The sequence below is a fragment of the Epinephelus fuscoguttatus genome, linkage group LG5, assembly GCF_011397635.1.
Source record: "Epinephelus fuscoguttatus linkage group LG5, E.fuscoguttatus.final_Chr_v1".
In the NCBI taxonomy this organism is placed as follows: Eukaryota; Metazoa; Chordata; class Actinopteri; order Perciformes; family Serranidae; genus Epinephelus; species Epinephelus fuscoguttatus.
Window position 1 is genome coordinate 19,360,297 of NC_064756.1, and position 22,855 is coordinate 19,383,151.

Sequence of the window (22,855 nt, forward strand, 5' to 3'; positions counted from 1 at the left end):
CTGGTCTTCCGATTCGTGGACGACCCTCTACCTCCTGAGTCACAGCCGCCTACTCTTATAAAAATTCTAAAACTACACCAGCTGCACCATCATGTCAGTTTAGAAACATATTGAGTTGAATCAACACTTTAAAACAACACAATGTTTGACTTAATTGCTGAGAAGAAGGCTTAGATTGAAGGCAGTGACGTGAGTCAAAGTACAAAGCGATGTTGTATAATCACAAGTGGTGCCCCAATTCTGACTGCCTCCACATTTTAACACAAAAGTCTCATTCCCAAGGCTTCTTCAAGTTTAATCAAGAAATACATCTAGTTTTTCCTTAACAGCCCTCAGTATCCCATAGAGCCATGCACACATTTGCTTTCCTAATGATGCTTTTGAGGTCCTTGTCAACTAGGTTGGCGTTCAGGTGGCGATCAGTCATTAGGTGCAAATCATTGAAGCCATAACCTTGACTGATTGTGCTTAGCAAGGTAGTTTTATTGTACAATGATGTACACATTCTTTTCTGCTTTCCATATCCCTTTTCCTTACCCTCCACCTTTCCTAGCATCACTTCCACTCTATGCTCATCTCTACAAATCCATATAGCTGCCAAAACATAGTGACTAATTTAGGTAGTAGCTTTAGGGTCCTCATTGTTGTGTGATAGTCTCTATTGTAGACAGCCTTTTGAACAGACACATCCACCCACATAAACAGACTGTTCAACTTTAAGGGGGTTGGTTTGTGTGTACATGATGTGACTGTATTTGCATCAAGGATCAGTGATGCAACTTTATTCATATGTCAGAGCTGCCAACGGTGGCAAAAGTACAAACAAAGCACAACAGACGTTTCTCTGACGAGCAGACAAAGTTTGAAAACTCATCAGCGGATAGGCAGGCAGGGAACCTGTGTGTGAACAAAGTGAAATCACCCCCAAGATGTGGTTTTGTGAGAATGCGCTTCTCTTTTGAGTCTATTTGAGAACTCACTTTAATAGGACAGTGCTGTCTGATGCTGGGCTTGGATGTGGAGAAAGTGTCTGAAACACTGCTTTGATGGAGCCGTCAACTCGAAGGTAGTGCCTTCTTCTAATCTGAGCATTTCTTAAAAGAGTTGATGATAGTGACCAAGCTTGTTTAGCTGAGCATGTCACCCTGATGAGAAGGTTGGACACCTGTAATCACTCTTAGTGTACAAAATGACTAACCACTCCATTAAACATGAGTCAGAAATGCAACTTAAATAAAAAAAAAATCACGTTTTAGTTACTAATCTTTCACTTGCTGTATTTACATGTCTCTCAGGCTGTCTACATTAAATGTGTCGGTGAATCTGGAGAAAGATTGTTCGATAGATAGATAGATAGATAGATAGATAGATAGATAGATATTAATTCAGTACCCAAAAACATGCCCTCCCCCCGTCAGTACTCCTTCAGAAGCTACTGTAATATCCTCAGATGTTATTCATGGTCCATTATCAAGGTGACAGTACAGGATTGTCAGGGAAGGATGAACCCCACCCCCATCCAATGTCTAACTTGCGTTGTGATTGATATAGAATATTTAATTTCCTGTGCCCTCAGTTTCTGATTTGAGTGGGTATATTTGCTCAAAAGATCCCCTTTGCTTTGTCTCATAGAGACACTTCACATTGCTGCTTCTAAAATTCCCCACAATCTCTGAACATATGATGAGACATACTGGTTTTGAACTGCCTGTGGGAAGAATAAGCATGTAAGAGTCTGTCCATTCTTGATTAAAAGCTCTGTTTTAGCTGTCTACTTTCTCTCTGCAGAACACGCCATGTGAAATTACTTTTCTCTGACTCTCTTATTTCTCCAACTGTCGTCTCTCATCTTTCCTGTCTCCCCTGTGTCTGAATCTTACTCACTCAAGTTGCAGAGTTCATTGTAACACACAGATTTGGTTGGCTAAGCAGCATCGCGAGATGATTTAACCCCTACAATTGCTGTATGAGTTTATTGGTCACTAAATCAATGCTACAAATGCCGCACTAGTTAAAATAGAAACCCTGAGTCAAAATGTTATAGCTCTCAATATTTGACTGGTTATAGGTCTAGGTCCAGACAGGACAATGTCTGAGTCCAGACCCGGGCGATGGAGGAGGATGGCAGGTTAACAAGGGTGATGTGTTCTGGTCATTTTGCTTATAAGAAAGATGCTGTCCCCGCTCATCCACCCTCAAATCATAGTGTTGTGTGGCTATTATTATAATATTATCATATTTTTCGAAAAAAGAAACAGTGATTGCAGAGAGAGGCAGACAGAGGGGTCTACAGTCTGTGTTTGAAGGATATATCCAGGATGTCAAACTGACTCAGCAGCAACAACAGGTTAAAAAGACAAAGATAGTTAGAAGCTAAAGCCGAACTACAGGCTACAGATCACAGTGTAAAAGTGAACCACCACATCACTGCTGATCACCACAGAAGACAATGAATGTAAAGGGAGACTGCTGATATTGAACCAGCTGTGTGGCATCACAATGTGTGCAGATGAACGGTGTTTGGCTTTGCCCCATGCTGCTACCACCATCCGGACCTCCACCACTCCCGAACGGGCAGGGATCTCCAGGAGAAGTCAAACCCCATTCATCTGCACACAATATGATGACACACAACTGGTTGAACATCAGCAAAGTTTCCCTGCTTCCCTTCACTGGTTCCTGTACAGCAGGGTCGGTCTTTGTTTCACTGTTATAATCATTAAAAAGCAAAAGCAGCATGTGTATACATTCAGTAGACTATATCTTCAGTAGCTAGCTAGCTAACCCTACACTTTTCAGGGTCTGATTTTGGTTTTGGAACAGGCAAGAAACGTATATCTTTTTCCAACCTCTCCAGGTAATGAGTATCATTAATACACGACGTGCCCCAGGCACAACATTTAGCTCCAAATCCACAAAACCAGCCTGAAAATGAAGGAAATCTGAGACAATTGCATTAGAGTCAATGGAGCACAGCTGTGTTGTTGTGGGACCCTGGTCTGAGCCGGCCTGATGCTACGTTATGACTGACCAGTCTGTGTCCGGGGGTGGGACTTGGCAAAGGGTCAATTGAGAGGTAAACACAAGGATGCTTTTTTGAATAATACAGTTGGTTAATATTCCTCATTCCAAGTAATCAAGAACAGGATTTTAAGTCTTTTGAGTCTCGATATCTTTAAGGCCAGATCAGATTATAATTTTGTATGCTTTTTTTCAGTTCATTTTGTTTAAGCAGCATGTTATCATGTCACTGAAGTAACAACTAAGACTTGAAAATAACAAGCTTGCTGTGCCTGTGGTCAAATTTACAAACATGCTGTACTGTATGTGTAAGTGTGAGTATGCCAGTCAGCTGTAATTGTGTCCTCACTTTATGCTTGTGTGGCTATAGAGGGCTATGAGGTGACATTTAAAACTGGATTTATCAACAAAAAAAGTACCTCCTCCGTGGTCTGGAGGAAAGGGCTGAGAATAAGAGGCACAGGAAGAAAAGAAAGGACATAATGACACACTGACAGAAATGATGCAGCAGAAAGGGTAGAGGATGAGCAGAGGAGAGGAGGATGAAGATAGTTAAGCACTATGGGGAGCTGAAAGATGGGGTGAGCTTGGGTGAGTGTCTCTCGCAACGGCAGCACACAAAACCTCTCTTGCTTTCTCCCTCTCTCACTATTTATCTCTCTCTCTGTCTCAGAGCTTTTTAGCCTCATATTTATCTTATGATGTCAAATACAAATTAGATGAGTGTGCAGGAAAATCAGCAACTTCAAACTACAAAGTAGATGAGGTTGCATTTAAAAACCCATAAGCTCTCACTCACTGTGCCAAAGTGTAAGAGAGAAAATACGCTTATACAAAGAATTCAAAGACATTGTCTGTTGGTGCAACGGCTCTGCCTAGATTCATAAAAATGAACATGATTGCACAGCAGTGAGAAGGACCATGTTTATGATGAACAACTGCAAATATCTGTTTCCACCATATATATACAAGTTCCACTGTGTGCATGGGGGTGGGCTGAGGCTGCAAGTTATAGGAAACTCTGCAGGAGCTCTTACAGTAAATACTTTCTGTCAGCGATCAGTATGTGAGAACGTTGTCTCACCATCAGGTCCAAAAAGACACTGCAAACTGCAGGAAAGGGCAGTTGAAAATGTTAAAAGATTGATTTTTATTCATACAGTTGTTCATCTTTAAGCTTTTCAGTTTTTCTTCTGGTTATTTTGGAAGAGAGTCTGCTATGTTTGTGCCATAAACCTGCATAGGGGAATACTTTAATCTCTTTCTGACCTGTCTGAAAATCAGGCAGAATATCAGGGCCAGTGCTGCAAATATAAAATTAGAAATAGAAGTCAAGTCAAGTAGAACAGTCAAAACAATTGCATAAACAGCCATAATTAGGAGAATGTAAGTAAAATTATTAAGAGTAAACAATATTTAGACACGTTTGTGTACGAGTCTGATTATATTGTCCTCAAGCCCAATCTGAAGTTGTCAAAATGTGATGCTTGGGCAGTGACCTGTGGTGTCAGAAAACAATGGAAAAAGGCGTCCTTTAATGTCAGCATGATACGCAGCCGGTCGCCATTATAGTTTAATCACGCCTGGCAGCGTCATCGGGAAACACTGCGGGACAAGGACAAAAGTTAAGGCCGCTAAAGTTCGAGTGGGGTGGGTGGGAGACAGCAGTGTTTGCGCCCCATAAGATTGTAAAGCAAAACCCTGCTGTCTTTTCCTAAAACTAACCACGTGCTTTTGTTGCCTAAACCCAAACATGTGTGTTTGTTGTCGAAGAAAAAAAAGTCAAATTCACGGTGTTGTACTGACATTGTAGCCTGGAAATCCAGACCCAAATCTAGAAAGATTTAGGGTCAGGCTATGAGTAATGAAAACGGCCCAACTCGAGGGGCGGCACCAAGCATGCATTTGAAAACACTACGACCAATCAGAACAATACACAGGGTGACGTATCCAGAGCTTAGCTACCAGCGGAGCTAACTGGTAGATTAGGCTCTTGCCGTATCTGGTCGGCAAAACAGCAAAAACGTCCTTCTTGCAAAGGAAAGATTCGAGTGCTGTCTTCTGTTCCTCTTTTAGAGAAAAAGCCAAGTCTAACTCGTATAGCCATCTTGCAGTGTTTACTGACTGATTCTGGACTTCGTCGTCGCAGTGCTGTCATCATCTGTTTAGCTCGCCTCTGGCCCGCCTATATCAGATACACCGATGTGATTAGTGCAGCTCGGCTCCAACGGCATGGGTAATGAGCATCATTACTGATTGCCAGAGTGACTCGCTGAGCAAATTCAAATTGTGCTCTCACGAGAACTCTGGATTTCCAGGGTAGATGTACTATATTTAAATGTTTAATTTCCTGTGAAAACAGAAGTGTATTTTGAATGAAGACAATGCATGTAACAGGCAGAACTTGAGGCGTGTCTGAGAACGTCGACAACCAACTCACCCAGGGTACCTTGCATGTTGCATGTGGGTGTGGAAAGTCCCTGACCAAGCACGCTAATATGTGACGATGACGGAGTGAGAATGTGGTAAAAACAAGAATTTGGTGTGTGTGTGTGTGTGAGTGTGAGTGAGAGAGAGAGAGCAACACATATTCTGAGCAACACTAAATTAACTCTGACCTTGATGTCTCCAAGTGGTATTTGTGCTCAGACACACACGCACGCACACACACACGCTGAACCCTGCATAATGCATAATACGTGAGCAGTGATGGGTGTCTGGGGAGTCCCTGTATAATCTGAACAAAGTAGCAAACTCCTCTTGGTGCTGACCAAGAAGAACACAGAGCCGCTTAGGAACTAGTGACCTAAACATGGCAGATTTTCAACAAAATTGTCATGTGTATGGGGTTTTATGGAAAAAGAGAACTAATAAAACAGTGTGGGAAATCTGGGGATATTTTTAGAAGTTCCCCATGACTGAACCAAGGAGTTCCTTAGCAATTTGGGCAATGCAAAAACCTTTCTCGGGCTATAAATTTTAATCCAACTCTAATCTTTTAGAGCCTCCAGAACACTAAATAGATGTAACCATGGGCTAAACCAGCCTGGGATGATTTGGTTCATGGCTGTCATTATGTAAACAGTGTGACAGTGCATTTACAGTAATTTCTGCATTATTTCAAAGACTGTGTGTGTTATTGCACAATGCTTTCATGAGCAGGAGAGGAAGTGGGGTGTGTAGTATTGTAGTAATACAGTACAGCAGTACAGCAATGTAGTTGTTTTTGTAGTAACAGGAAGGCTATACTGTATTGTTCATGGTTGTTGTAATAATTTTAATTTAATAGTCAACATTATGAATATAGCATGAAAATGCCAGTCTGTTATAAAGTAGCTTGCAGAAATGTGCTGATATACTTTACATAGAAACTAGAAAGGATTCGATTTTCACATAATTGATTACGTTAACAGCTAATCAAATATTAACTCAATATGCTGTAGAATGGACCCGACTGAATCTAAAGAGAAAGGACAGTCACAGCAGTAGTGTGACTCAATTCTGAGCCCAGTGATTGGCAGTCTCTCAAAGCATTTTGTGTAGTGTCAAGCACCATTTCAAAATTCTCTTTTCCCTCCAGCTATAGTGAAGGGTCAGTGGCTGAATGTTGCAACCCATCAAGCACACACACACACACACACACACATATATGTATGTATGTGTGTATATATATATATATATATATATATATATACATACACACACACACACACACACACATATATCAGTGGCGGCTGCTGGTCTTTCAAACAGGGGAGGCTCACTGTAAGTTTACATCATAACATTTGTCATGTTGTAGCAAGGCAATAACTTATGAAAAGAACATTTAATTGAAGCCATTTTTTCAACCACACTCATGCCATAGAACCACAGCAAAACACACGTCAAAGATTTTCAGATGGGTTTACAAACAGTGAAAATGAGCTACATCACTTATGGAAATAAGGACCTTCAGACAGCACTCTGTCAGAAGACTCCACTCGCAAATATCCACATGGGACTGAGCTCGAAATGCGAAGCGCTGTCAATCACAAAGGGGTTCAGCCTTTTAGACAATTCCTCCAATCATCATGCATATACCGAGCGTCGTCTCCCGCCTACTGCTCCATTAGGTCCGAGGTAAGCTGAGCCTCCCTGGAAGTGACAATTTTGTCGCATTTATCCAATGATATTCTCGCTTTGCTGCATGTAAAAAACCTGCTCAGCACTGTCTCATAGGAATGCTTGGAGGCTCCGCGTCCACCGTGCTGACACGATTATGTATGACAGGGAGGTCGCGTTTCAAAACTGGTGATAAACAGCTGACGTTTGAACATCATAGTCATAATGTTAAATGCATCCTAGCCCATGTTAAATGCAATGTAAGTTCTTTTTTAATGTAAATTCAAGAGTACATATTTGACCATTTCTTCTATGAAATTTTAGGGGAAGTTCAGCCTCCCTTGTTGTCTCAAAGCAGTTGCCCCTGATATCTATCTATATATATATATATATATATATATATATATATATATATGCTAAAAGAAGAAATACAGCGTGATAAAAACGTTACGGTGTAGATACATAGTTAAAAGTATTTACACTCATTTAAAACAAGATCAGAAATAAGGCATTTAAACAGCCGTAAGGGTCCAAGTTTAAGGTCTTTTGCAGTTTGTACCATGTTAAAGGTGCACTGTAAGAGAATGACATCCTTCCTAGTTGAGTTCTGATCAAGGGAATGTGAAGCAACAACCTATTTTGTGAACGAGTTCCAAGATTATGTTAGGTCAGAGTTAAAAACGGATGAAATACAGGGTGGAAGCTTTATAAATGAATAAATACCAATGCTGTTCCCGCCGCACAACCAAATGTGGCCAGCCAACCTTTCTTTAAAGGTGGCAGTGATGGGTGCTGTAAGAATCACGGGTTATGAACCTTAGGGTTGAGTGATAAAAACAACATCCAGTGATTTCAGTGTAGAGGCAGCAACTTTTATGTATATAACATCCCCATAATCCTAAACAGACACAAATACAGATTTTTTCTATGTAAAAAAGGAAAATAGTTCTTATTTCTGTACAGAAAGCCAAGTATTGTCCTCAATTGGGCAGTCAGGATTTCAATTTAGTGCTTAGAATAAAGATTGTTGTCCAGCCAGATACCAAGGTATTTATACTGTTCATCTTGCTCTATGGATGTGCCATTTGCGGAATGAATATTGAAAGATTCAGAATGAGTAACCTTGAAAAATGAAGAAGTTGGAGCGAATCAAAAGGCGATTGTAGACATTCAGTGGTTGATTGTGCAGATGTTGCGGAATAATATAAAACTGTGTCATCCGCATATAGATGAAATTTACAGGATTTAGACGGGGAGGGGGCAATATCATTTATGTAAATTGAAAATAATGTTGCTCTAACACTGAGCCCTGTGGAACACCTTCAGTAATATTTAAAAAATTGGAATGAACATCACACATCTTTACACACTGCAGTCTACTAGAGAGGTAGTTTTCAAACCACAGGCAGCTGATAGAATTAAAGCCAATATGAGAAAGTTTCTTTAAAAGTAATAAATGATCAAATGCCTTAGTCTATAAACAGAGCAGCACAAGACATTTTGCTATCCAGGGCTAGTGCAATATCATTTAGAACCAGGGAGGTTGCAAATATAATAGTACAAAGCATAGAAACCATGCTGTCGCCCTCATTACAATTACTCTCACATACCTTCCCTGTGAAAGTATATTATAACATGTGAAATAGTTACTTGGTTTTAGTACAGTACACCCTCATTCTGGCAGTCAGTGTGCAAAGATGCCTTCTCACTCTGAGTTTCATGTTTGTGTATTGACATTTTTCAGGAAGTCGATGGCAACAGCTGACCTTAGGTAAGCTGTGTGATAGTAGCCTCAGGCTGTGAGGCTTGCTCGGCTATCCATGATGTCGTGGTCTGTAGGTTCATTGACCTTGCACTAACCCCTCACATCCACACACATGTACTCACCAAACCACAAATAACCCCAAACATATAAATAACTTGTTATTGTGAAGGTGTGTGGGGGATATAAATTTCAAAAGGCACCTCAGACATATACAGTATCATGATCTACTGTTGCCATAGTTACCTGCTTTTAACTTATCTTTTGTACTGATATATAGTGGTTAAGCTGTTGACAAAAGTGTTTTCCAAACATCCCATTGTTCAGTATAATAAAAAAATCAACTATTTTCCGTGACCATGGTATACTATATTCTATTCTGTTTCATTTTAAAGCAATAAGTCAAGCTGTCACCATATATCTAAAAACAGGCATGTTGCCAAGCTGCACATTAAGTTAAAGGATGCAGAGGAAAGAGGAGATTTCCAGGAGGTGACTGGCATCACCACTTGTCATTTACCCTACAGGTGTTATACTGAGATTCACACCTGCATGCACACATAAGATGTGTAAACACTCAGGGCCACTGCTGTTTGTCCTCCTCAAATAGCAAAGTAGCTACAGGCATGTGTTCACAGTGAACATGCTTAAAGTAGATTATTTGAGTGTTAACTTGTTAGTTTGGACAGGTTAAAACAGAGTAATTTAATATGAAAACACGGCTTTATGCCATCCTCTAAATTTGTTAAGTGTTGTTGTGGTTAGAAGAAAACAAACTGCAATGAAGCTGACTCTTTATAAATATGACAAACTACATTTCTGTTTCAAGATCGCATGTATTACTAAGACCCATGAGTTCCATGGGAAACCGCTTTTAAAAACCTTGTGAATCAAATCAGGCTCAACATGCACACCACTTTGTTTCCGTAATGATAGAGACTGTGTTTGACTCATGGGGTTTGGGGTACATTGTAAAATGATGGTGTGTTGTGCAAACAAATGAGGACCTGAAGGTTGTGTTCATTCTTTGTTTCTATCCGCTTAATTCTTTGTCAGGCTCACAGTAGCCTCCCCCAGCATGTAACAGTTAGGATGGGTCGACACAGATAGGTAATTGCATTCATAAGGCACCTGTGGGTAGCAAACCATAGGACACATCAACACCCACTGAAACACAGGTGGAAGTAACCCCAGATAGAATATTGTGCACTGAGTCTTGTGTCAATCAACACACTGACATTCGTTTAAGAATAATCAGGTTATTGACAGTTTATTTTGCAGTAACCTAATTTCTCTTAAATTATATAAACAAGAATCCTGGTTTCCTGAACTGGGAGAGAGGATTAAGAGAAAAACACTTCAACTAGATCTCTGCTGGCAACACAATAATTTATTGGCTGGTTTCCAAAAGTGGTTTTTACATGTGCTAATGTCTTCAAGGGGCACTCCATTTTAAACATGACGTTCAGTTTATTCACCATGAAGAGTATTTCACAGCGTGTTGAAGCAGTTGTGTAATGTCTTTGATGGCTTTGGAGGGAGCTCTCCAATGTTTAGAGACAAAAAATGTGTGTCACAGAAAGCCTGCATTATAATGAGTAATGACAGACGGTATTAAGTTGCATTACAGTAAAGGTAGGATCCAGTGTTGTGGGGGGGTTAAAGGTCCAGAATGTAGGATTTAAAGGGCTATAATGGCAGGGAAGGAATGTAATCATAAGTTTTTATTCGTGTATTTTTACCTGAAACTAAGTCTTTTTATTGGCTTAAAATGAGCCATTTATATCTACATGAGGAGTGTTCCTCTTCTTGATGCCTGAATGGAAGGTTGGGAGGGACAAGTCCTGCCCTACTGCGCTGTGATTGGATAGAGTGTAAAATGTTGTTCATCCATACCTCCACATCCAGGGGTATGTGGACACTGGAGAAATCCAACAGAGCACCCTTGGCCGTGGGCACAGACCCTGCTGACCTCCTGCCCTCCCTCTGGTTCACAGCTTGGATCAGTGGGGCTTGCTGGAGGCTGCAAGTGAGAGTGATGTATAACAAAACATCATACTCTTCATATTTGTTTGTAAGAACCTGGACACTTTACTGGGACTGGTAAGGCAGTCAAATCAGGTGAGAGGAGAGTCAGGGCCCACAGGGCATGTTGGAGGCTTCACATCTAGGGGTGTGTAGACAGCCAACAGCGGGCACTCGGCCGTGGGCATCTAACCCTGGCTTTACTCTCAGCCACCTGGATTTATCCCACAGCCCTTTTGCGCCTCCAGCAAGCCCCACTGACCCAGGCTGTACTCTACCCTTCCGCCAGAGAACCAGAGGGAGGTCGAGAGGGCAGGGGGTCAGCTGGGTCTGTGCCCATGGCCATGGAATCACTGTCGGCTTTCCTCCAGTGTCCACATACACCTAAAAGTGGAGCTTTTGACTTAACACGTAACATTACTGAGATGCAGTTATAGCAGAAAAAAAATGTGTGGCTGTGGTCAGAATCAACACTCGTTGTGTCACAGTGAAACCAAACCACCACAGTGTAATCAAAGGGCTGTAGGGTTTAGCCCCTCCCCCATTCCTCCTGACCACGTTGTTAGCTTTAGGCCATATTAACATGTTAACAGGTGAGTTATATGAAAATCACCCTGATACAGTTGTCATGAAATGGGAAATTAGCTATGCAGACCAAAATGATTTTCTGTACCAGCCTGTAAACATGCTATTATTGTCTTTTTAGTCAGGAACACTTAAATCAAAGAAAACTTTAGAGAGAGCACATCTCTCTGCCCTTCCATGTGCAAATGATGAAAGCCTGAGGCAGAGAGAGCAAACCTCCCTGCCCTTCAGTGTGCCTACATGGAAAGCCTTTGGCAGGGAGAGCAGCAGCAAAAACCCCCTGGGATCAGAGCAGGGCCAGCATCAATGACAAACAGAAATGACATTAATGAGTCGGATGCATCATGAAAAGGAGGAGCTGGGGTGGAGGCGGGCTGCAGAGCAGCTTGCAGAGGAGGCAGCAACAGTAGGCAGGCCAGTGCAGTTTAAATAGGGCGCCCTGAATGAGATTCGCCTATTGTTTGCATAGAAAGGAATCGTATCAGCTGACTCTCTGTCATCATTCAGCTGCTCCATCAGTTGATTGGACTGTCTGAGATCAGCTGATGTAGCTGGGATGGGAGCTGAGCTTGACATCATGTCCTGCCTGAACTAATGCTTTGTTCAATTTTTTAACCAGCCTCAAGTGGTCATTTGAGAAACTGCAGTTTCTGGCACTTGCATTGGCTTAATTACCTCCGCCAAGGAGGTTATGTTTTCGCCGGCGTTGGTCTGTTTGTCTGTTTGTTTGTCTGCAAAATAACTCAAAAAGTTATGAACGGATTTTGGTGAAAGCAGATTGCAGCAAAGTGGATAAAATAATAAAGTCTGACAGCCTCAGCAGCAATTCCAGTTTCTCATAAGACAGTGAAAATAGCGCCATCTGGTGGCCAGAAAGCACGTCTTGTTGTACTTACTACTACTGTTGTAAATATTGTTGGAATTCTAAAGTTGAAAAAATTAATGCTCTGTGTTGGAAAAAAAAGAAAGTGAAAAATACAAAAAAACATATTATATTATGTGTTGGCGGAGGTCTGCACTCTCTGAGTGCTCTTCTAGTTCTTCAGGTTTTTGCTTGGTTGCAGCATAATAGAAAATTAAGAAACATACATATATGGACCAGTCTTAGTTCAGAAATATGGTACAGCATAGGAAGGGAATCCAGATGACTGACCAGCTGCATGTTAATGAGTTTTACAGTATCAGTGCATGTATTCTCCTGCCTTAGGCTGATGTCTCATAATGACTGAAGCCAACATTTTCTCTGTGCAGCTGCTTATTTATCAGCCTTGCAGCCACTACTCATGAAATAAGGAGATGGGAGAGGCACTGAAACTTTGGTAGCATCAGAATAATGTGAACATACCATATGTGTAAAGAGTCTGGTGGCCATGACATCAATTTAAATTGATTTTAAAGACATTTTAAAGCTCCTCTACAATAACTGAAAAGCTGATGCTTAAGGAAATAAAATATCTGTTCCAGATGCTGCAATAGTAGACGTTATGGCATATGCTCTCTGCGACATTACAGTTCCATCACCAAGCTTTATGATATGCGTGCAAATCAACTTTAAAGAGGACACTCAAAATATATTATGATGAAGAAACAGCAGCATAGAACAGCTACATAGGAAACCACCACTGAGAATGGACCCCTGCTGAGTTACAGTGAGGTCCATACATGCAGCAGGGAACATAAAGGACAAATAGAGAAGGGGGAAAAAAAAGAAGGGACAGACAGAGAAACAGGAAAACTTACTGACAACAGTCAGATAGCTTAATGTCCTACTTCACAGTCTGCAGCACGCTAGCTCACTGAGAGGGAAAGAGAGAGGGCAGCAATAAGAAGAATTTTCACTTCTGGTAGCAGAGACAGAAAAACACATAAAGATATGAAGAGAGCAAAAGTAATTAGTTTGATTCGCCTATCATGAGATTAGGATTCCCTCTTAATTTACAGTTATTTTGGTACAGAGGTTCAAAGCATGAGAACCTGACTTGCCGACGAATCTCAAGCTGTTCAGGTCATTTGTAGGTCAGGTGAATTATGGAATTTATAGTAATACTGACTGTTGCTCAGAAAGCAATAAAATATAACATAAACTAGAAAATACAAGCACTAAAAGTAACACATCAAGGGATAGGTGATGCTTAGAGGGGATAAAAGGGATATACAGCTTGTTATAAAATAAGTTATCTTGTCATTAAAATGGTATTTACAGACATACTGAGATCCAGGGTTGTTTTTATATTTTTAAAGAGATGACAGTATCATTATATTTTTATAAAGCTATGTGTGACTTACAATAAATAAATGCATGGCAAGGGTGTGGACAAAATAATTTTTGTCACATCATATGGCTTAATAGTTTTGAGACAGAAGAATACAATGGTGGTTTATTTTATTTATTCATTTTATCCCCCTTTGGATCTAGATCATTTGTGTATGTAGGAAAAATGCCCCAAAATATGTATAATATTTACAGGAAAAGCAGCCTTTACATTGATAATGTGTATCAACAATAACTTTAAACAAGAATCAAGTCCCTGCGTACATGTGGAAATAGTGGAGTACAGTCTGCAGCTTACAACATACAACACAAGGTTTGATTTGCATTTATTTGCAACAAAATGCAACAAAGTGGGTATGGTATTTCATGTAAATTAGGTCATATGCTTATAGAGTAATTACCACACAGCGTGATTGTATTCATTTTCTGAACAGTGTAATTGTATATGATTGAAGTTTGTGGTTTAATACTCACAGGGGAACATGATGCTGTTTCACTCATGCCTATTTTATGAAATTTCTCTCTGATGTGTAATTTATATATTCATTTCCCATCCATGCGATTTTCTCTTCCTATTATCACTCCAGATGCTATCAGCTATGTGGGCTAAGCACACATTATGTCAGAAGCTCTGTGTGTGTATTCATCCATGTATTTGTTTATATGATATAGTATACACTGTTTAAATTGTGTAGAGTCCCATGTGGAAACACAACGTGCATTCACAGCTGGTCTTATCTCTTGACTCCAAGATGCTCCACTTTTAGCTCAAATGGTAATTCTGTCATAAGCACAGCACTGACTACTGATTATTTATCCTACCTTTGTGACTCAATTCCATGTTGAAGTCTTCTTGTACAAGTCAGTGGAGGTTGCATTAGTATTCAGTGTTTTTATAAATTAACTCCTGTTGAATTATCCCCAGTGTTTAATATTCTTTTATTTTTTATCCTTACGGGTTTGATTCTGCCGTCCACATGTTTATTGTTTGGGGTCTCACTTTAATGAACTCTGTTTCCAGCAGCAGCAGTAATCTTTCTTTCAACAAATAAAGTTCTGTTTACACAACCTGCTCAGCAACAAATTGTAGATGTACAAAGGCAGCTAATTATTGTTGAGTCATAAATTTAGCAAGCTAACAACTCAGATACTATAATCAGAAACAGCTTTATGCATACAAGACCTTTGATGCTGGTGTCTTGTTACTGTCAGTAAACATACATAGAAATGGAAATACAGCTAAAAACAAGGACAACATAGCTGGAAGGGTTAGGCTTGGGGTTAAAGGGATAGTGCATCCAAAAATGAAAATTCAGCCATTATCTACTCACCCATATGCCGACGGAGGCCCTGGTGAAGTTTTAGAGCCCTCACATCCCTTGCGGAGATCGGCGGGGGGAGCGGCTAGTGCACCTAATGGCTGACGGCGCCCTAGACTAACGTCCAAGAACACAAAATTGAAACCACAAAATATCTCCAACATGCCCATCCGTAGTGATCCAAGTGTGCTGCAGCCGCGACATAAAAAGTTGTTTAGAAAAACGTCATATGAACTCTGTTTTTAGCCTCACTGTAGCCTGTAGCTCTGACTGCTTCTCTGAGTTGTGAGCCACAACAAACATCTGAATTTTTACCCGATTTTGACCAACTGGATCTGGATGAGCCATTTGAATTTGATGACCGCCCGTATTTATTTGAACACAGAGTACACGGACGTACACGGAAGCAGAGCTCACTGAAATTGAAGAGCGGACGAGGAGAGAGAGGGAGCAGCAACAGGCGGAGGAACATGTCCGAATCCAGCTAAAGGTAAACACAGACGTTCATTTCTCCTTTCCGTTATGTTGTTGGATAATTATATTAACAATCCGAGCCTATCTGTGTGGAAAAAAATGCACTTTTAGTGGACAAATTTTGACGTTGTTTGACGCTGTCTGAGTGCCCTATTATTTAATATAGCACGCGCTCACGGGCTGCAGGCAGATCAGCCCTAGCTTCGTACTGGAGAAATGTCAAATACTGAACATCCTATCACTCCATTAGACAAAAGTAGATCGGAAAATAGGGCCCAGGTTGAAAAAAAACATTAGTTCCCCTTAAAGCGTGGAGTTAGGCTTGGCGTTAGGGTTGTCTGCTCATGATGACTGGACTTCGGCCCACTAGTAGCTACAAAGTGATAAATGCAACTTTAATATATCAGATTGATCTCGTAAGCTGATAAATAGGTCACGTGAAAAGAGATATCTTTACAAGTCATTCAAGTTTGTACCAAAGTTCTAGAAAAAGTAACAACATATGCTAGCATCTTGCAAGCTTGCTACCTCAACAGCTGAAAAAAGAAGCTGTGATATCACCATTATACGACCATCAATGACCCTGTTTACACTTGGTTTTAAAATGCATCTTGGGCAGTGGGATCACAAGTGTAATCAGTGATCAAGATGCATCTCATGTGATCCGATCACACTGTTGCTCAGGTGGTGTGGGACGCATTTGACCACATATATCTTATAGTGTAAACGCTAATGTGCCATAACGTGTCCCAAATGAGGCTGTAACAAGAAGTCATCAATGCAGGACGTAGTGTTTGTTTTGGTGACAACACACCAATGCTCTGTAACTTGCCTATTTTACAACGAGTTGGACATAGTGTTGCATGACCGTCCATAGTTCAGTCAGGAACACTTTAGGCAAAGAAAACTTTGTTTCCATTAGCAGTATTATATTTGGCAGTATGGCTCTGTTCTGGGGCCTCTCTGCCTTTCCTCGGGTCTATGCAGCAAGCCTCTTCCATGCGCCTACATGGAAAGCCTAAGGCAGAGAAAGCAGCAGCAAAGGCCCTTTGACTTTAGCGGGAGTGATGTACAGTAGACTGTTATGAAATCTGAGCACAAGTGGTCAGCTGAGACACAGATGTGACAGGTGATGTGTCTTGGCCGTCCACTTGTGTTCAGATTACCAAAAACCAAATCTAGACAGGGTCAATGTCACACTACTGATCACCATCACTTATGAATGCCTAGTCCACACCTATGCTAATTTGCATGCTTTACCCACCAAACTCAACTGAAATACCATCAGTCTTAATCTATACTGCCACTCCTACATGTCACAGATAATAGAGTATTTTTTCAAAGTAGGTGCCATTTTATAAAAAGGTAGAAATGTCACTTGGGATCAAGAGAGTCCAGCTCACACTGATGCTGGTGTAGTGATCAGTGTCAAGACTCATGACAAACCTTTTAGAGCTAAGCACTGCATAATGAGAGAGAACAGATTTGGATTGACAGTGACAGAAGGATGTAAGTGAGCAGAGTTGAGGGAATAAAGACAGATGAAAGGAGAAGAAAAATACTATGGTGGAGAAAATGAGACCAGAGTTATCTCAGTGTAGAATCTCTTAATAAGACAGCCATGATAACTGAACACCTGCGTTCCTTGGAACGTGCATACATGCAACGCTGACACCTATGCATACTGACAAAAGACAACAAAAGAAGGAAGGTATTTTATTTCCCATCAGCAAAAAGAGGGGTAGGGATACAGGAAGGGACAGACAAAAAAGAGAGACAGACAGGCAGGCACAGCAAGATATAGAGGGGTCTCTATTCTTCAGCCAAATCCTCTCACTTTTGAAGGCCAGCCAAACATTCTGTTTACATGACAGCCTTCATTGGCTGCAGCACACACAAGTAAAATCACAGACACGTGGAAGTGCGTACACACACTTCATAAGGTTCAGTGTACGGTATGATTAGACTAGAGTAGCGACACCTCATTAGTGGATACAGCAGAACATAGGATTCCACTTGGCTTGTGGAGCAGAGCACTGAGAAATGGTCTCATCATTCTGAGAGTGACTGTCACATACAAGGTGCAGCAAAATATACAAGCTACAATGGGAGAAAGCACTACTGGCATGCTTCGGAACTCATGGTTTTATGTGATGTGTAAAAGAGGTTCCCTTTCTGCAGTTTAATCTTCAAATACATACTCTGGTCACAATCTATTTATTTCAAAATTACGTTTTAGGTATTGTGTGCAGGAATTGTGAGCTGCTGGTTGTAAACAGTATCACCAACAAAAGTGAAAGTGTAAGCCAGTACCAGTTTTGTCCGTCTGGCATTTCACCTTGTTATATTTGCCTTTTTGTGGCTCTGGCACTGTGCCCGCAATCTTTGTAGCTTCCTCTTGAGTGTGTGCTGCTTAAAGTCTGGCACCTGGTTGGTATTTTTTAATAAAGACCCGACCTCACCTGCCGCCGTGCCCAGGAACAGCCTGAATGTATCAAAATAAGAAGAAAATACAAGAAAGCTGCAGGATCACCGTGGATAATTAGACTGCTGCACACTTTTGGTGGGTCATAAGTGATGATTATTTTTGTCTTTTTTTAAGAAAATCCTGCAAAGTATACATTTATCAAAGAAAGAAAGACATCAAAAAATGCCAGTGGTTTAGTCTATGTGATATTCATGTATACGCTGTATACCCTCCAAGAAAGCTCCAGGACTTCCACTTAAAAATGTGCAAGGATTCATAACAACATAGTTTTTTCTGACACAACTTCCACTTCAGCTATTTGTTTTTGCAAATACATGGTTGACAGATGTGACAGCACACTGAACAAATGCTGCAGAACGTGCAGAAAGGTTCTCTGCTTTCTTTCCTTGCCCCCACCTCGCTGAGCACAGTGTGTAGTGTAGTGTGTGGATGACCGAATGATGGGGGGATGCACTGAGAGCAGACAGCTGTTGGCGATCGGAGCAGAGAGGGAATTAGCGGTAAAGTTATCAGGTAGTAGTTAATGTACAGTTGTATGTTTCAATTTGACTATGAATAAACACTGCAGCTCCTCGAGACCCAAATAAAGTCCCTGTGTCTTCTCAACTGCTGAGTACAGTGAAGCTTGTTAGAATCAATCTCGGCCTTGGACAATAATCAAGCAGTGGTGCCCCCAGAAATTTTTTTGAGGTGGCCAAATGGGGACACCAAAAATTTGATTGGTGTCACACCAAAACTAAGAGCCATAACTTAATTTCAGAAATACTATTATGCTGATATAGTTGTCTATATATGCTTATTAAACAATATGTTGATGAGAGTTAAGGAAATGCATACTGATATGCTTTAGTTTGTTATTTTACAGTTGATGTTACTAATAATCTGATGTGTATAGACTAATACCAGTACAGTTAACATTAAAAGTTCCACAACAGTCCTGTTTAATGTGTTAAATTTCCCTTCAGGGATGAATAAAGTTCTTTCTATTCTATTCTATGTATATGTATATGCACATGTTAGGTGACTCATTGTTCATCAGATAGGCTAGCTGTCCCTTAGAAATCAAATTCCCCTCTGAAGTGTTAATGTTATGCACAGATTGGTATTATGCCAACAGAAATGGTCCTCAAACAGTCTTCATACACTCCCAAAGGCCCAGATGACCGAAATCCAGCAAAATATTTAGTCTAAACTAGGGATGGGAATTGATAGGATTTTATCGATATCAGTGCCATTATCGATTCTGCTTATCGATCCGATTCTTTATCGATTCCCTTATCGATTCCTCCTGTGAATTAATGATATCACCTCCTGTTGTTTGTAACCCAATACATCTGCTTTCAGAATGTTTTATTATGAACCTTAAAACCATGGTCTAGTTTAGAAAGACGATGAGAAAGATTTGAAAAAAAGCACCCACAGCCTGAGTGTGTCAACACCACGCAGCTAGTGCAGCTAACTCAGGTGAGGCAGCTAACGCAGCTAGCCCAGCATATTATAACAACAAATAGCGTGCAAATCAACTCAACTGCCCTCATCTTACCATCCTTGGTGTTCCCATGAAATCTGACAACAGGAGCGCGGATGCGCCGAAGCTCCACAGTGGGCTAGCAGCTCCAGAGAGGCTAACAACAACAGCGCCCCGCCCGCCGTCCACCTGGAGCGGGGATGTGCTGAAGCTCCACAGTGAGCTGGCAGCTCCAGGGACGCTAACAACAACAGCGCCCCGCCCGCCATCCACCTGGAGCGGGGATGCGCCGAAGCTCCAAACTCGGCTACCACCTCCTGGGAGGCTAACAACAACAACGCCCCGCCCGCCATCCACCTGGAGCGGGGATGCGCCAAAGCTCCACAGTGAGCTGGCAGCACCAGGGAGGCTAACCACAACAGCACCGTGCCTGCCGTCCACCTGGAGGGAGGATGTGCCAAAGCTCCACAGTGAGCTAGCAGCTCCAGGGAGGCTAACAGCGTGAAGTGAAGCTATGGCTTTGACCGCTTCTGTCTCTTCGCCATTATGTCTTCTTTGTTGTTGAACGGGCTGCTGACTGACGAGCATAGATTTGGCGTAATGAAAAGAATTGATAAGGAAATCGTTAAGCATAAAGGCTAATGATGTCGATGAATTGGACCAGCTGGAACCGGTTCTTAACAGGAACCGGTTCTCGATTCCCATCCCTAGTCCAAACACATTATTACATCCATAGATATCCACAAATTGCCATTGCATCATTTTAAACATTCATATTTTTCCACATATTATCCATAATTTTTCGGATTATATGTAAATATGCGGACGCCTTGCTGTCAACATGCTGGCTGAACCCTGACCTTTCCATTGACACCTCACTTGAGCCAATAGAAACTTCCAGACTGTTGTTATGACATTGATAGCTTCTGGGGCCCTGTCTTGAAACAAAGGCCCTCCCATACTTTGTAAGGCCTCAGACACCATCAGTGACCAGGGACTGGCCCAGTATGGGTCTTGTAGTCAATAATGCTCTTCACCTCCAGAGGAGTTTATAACTCTTTCTTGGCATTATAGACTGTTAGAAATGCACCTTAAGGATGAGCAAGTTGCTCCTCTGTTGCCTTACGGGAAAAAAGGTTTATGAATTTAGGTTACCTAGAAGTGCTTACTGTTTTTAGTAATCTCCTAAATAGACTGTGTTAATTACTCTTTCTCTTGTATTCACACATTGTTTTACCCTCTATTTTGAAAAACACCCAGACAAAACCTTGGAGAAACAGGTGTAAAATGTTTATTTACTGTGATATTGTTATCTACCTTGAATTTGAACTATGTGAGGCTTCATGATATGGCCTCATCATGTTTTCCAGGTAAAGTCTCAGCTCTAGTCATCTGCAGCATCTGTTTTCAAGACATTTTTCAGGCAAACATAAAAAACAAAACAAACTTATTTGTTATGTTTAAACGTATATAACTCACTGACGGAAGAACTTACAGTGATTCTGACTGTTGGGGGAAATTCAGTGTTATCAAATGAGACCTTTCATGTACATGTACAAAAAAATGGAACATGAATGATTTCAATTTACCTTGCGTATACCTTGGATAGGTACTTTACGTGAATTTAAGTGAATTTTACAGGACCTTAAAAAGGCAAACATACAGCTATAATTTGAAGGAGTACATAAGGAACAAAACATTTACTGGGAATAAGCCTACTCAAGTTTAAAAACACAACACAGAGGCCTTCCATTATTTCCGCAAGGAGGGGGTCAGCGATTGTATCAGGGTGGCTGTGCCCCCCCATCCCTTGGTGATCAGTATAGCCACAATAGACTAGATTGCACCACTAAAAAAGGCAGTAGTTTATTATGTTGTTAATGTCTTATGAACTGTGAAAGAAAAGAATAGGGCTGCATGAATATGGCCAAAATAATATTCATAATTATTTTGATCAATGTTGAGATCACGTTTAATTCTTACAATTATTCAATTTTTTTAGGGACAACATATTTTTAATGCACTTTCACATTTAAATAAACAGAGCACTGCTTTCACTTTTATGTTGTGCTACATTACTGCAAATTTTTGCATCAAAATGTAGGGGAAATACCTTTTTGAGAATGTTTGCACTCGTAATAAAGTTTGGGGAACCACCCTCCTAATGAGGGAAGCGAATAATCAAATTAATAGCTCCGTAAACAAATTATTAATTCGTCAGCATGCTTATCAATAATGAATCAATCTCAATATCTGGGTTATGAATTCTCCATACATTGATCTTAATTCCTGCTCAAAAGAAATATCCACTATTCTGCTCTTGCTTTGTTCTGGTTAGCTTAGCAGATAGCTAACATAAAATCCTCACAATAAAGACTCAGGAAACCGGAGTAAAGTTGAGGCCTTTAGTGAAGATTTTCCCATTTTGTCAAACTGTGGAAACATACATACATGGCATTACAAGCTGGCCAGATACATATATATGAACATAAAACTCAAATTCTGCATACAGCTATCTCTAAAGAATAAAATAAGTAGCTTTGATGCTAACTAGGCCTGTAAGCCATTTAACACAGATGTTAATGGACAATGCTGTTATCACTTAGCATCTATTACTACAGCCTAACTGTAAAACTACAAACATTTAACAGCAGACATACGTAAGGATTACATCCCAGTAGGCATTTATATGTCACAAAAACTCCAGAAATAATCTTTACTTACAGACTTAGACCCTCAAAAGCTACCAAAAGCAACAAGGGGAAAGTAATTGCAGCATATCTTCTCAATAGGCAGAAACAACAGGAGCCTACAGCAAGAGAGGAGGGTCAAAAGTAGGAACTCAAATACAATAAACGTTTGTACCACTAGGGGGCTCCAAAGCACCACATGTGGGGCATAACATCCACAGACAACGACTTGACGATAAATGAAAATGTATTTAAGCTAAATGGGTAACAACTGAATAAATGAATGAGGATAATATGAAATAACACAAAATTAACAGTATGTTTAAATGGATTAAAACAAGAAGTAACACTCGTTGCCTCCCTTCTAAGCAGCGAATCATGCAGACGTTTCTCCTGGGGCCCCGGACTGTCACTTTGCAACTCCCAGACTTTCTAGCAGAAGGAAACCGACCGGTTGAGCCTGTGATGTCCTGTGGGTGCCCCAACGTTGGTTCCCTTACGCTGCAAAAAGCCTTTGGGTTTGGCACAAGAACCACTGTGGCAAGTGGCTGGCAGCCGCTGGGATGAATCTTTGGGTGAAGAGTCAGGTTGAAAAGGGCACTTGTCTACTTTGTTGTAATTACTCACTTATAATAATGGTGAAAACATTA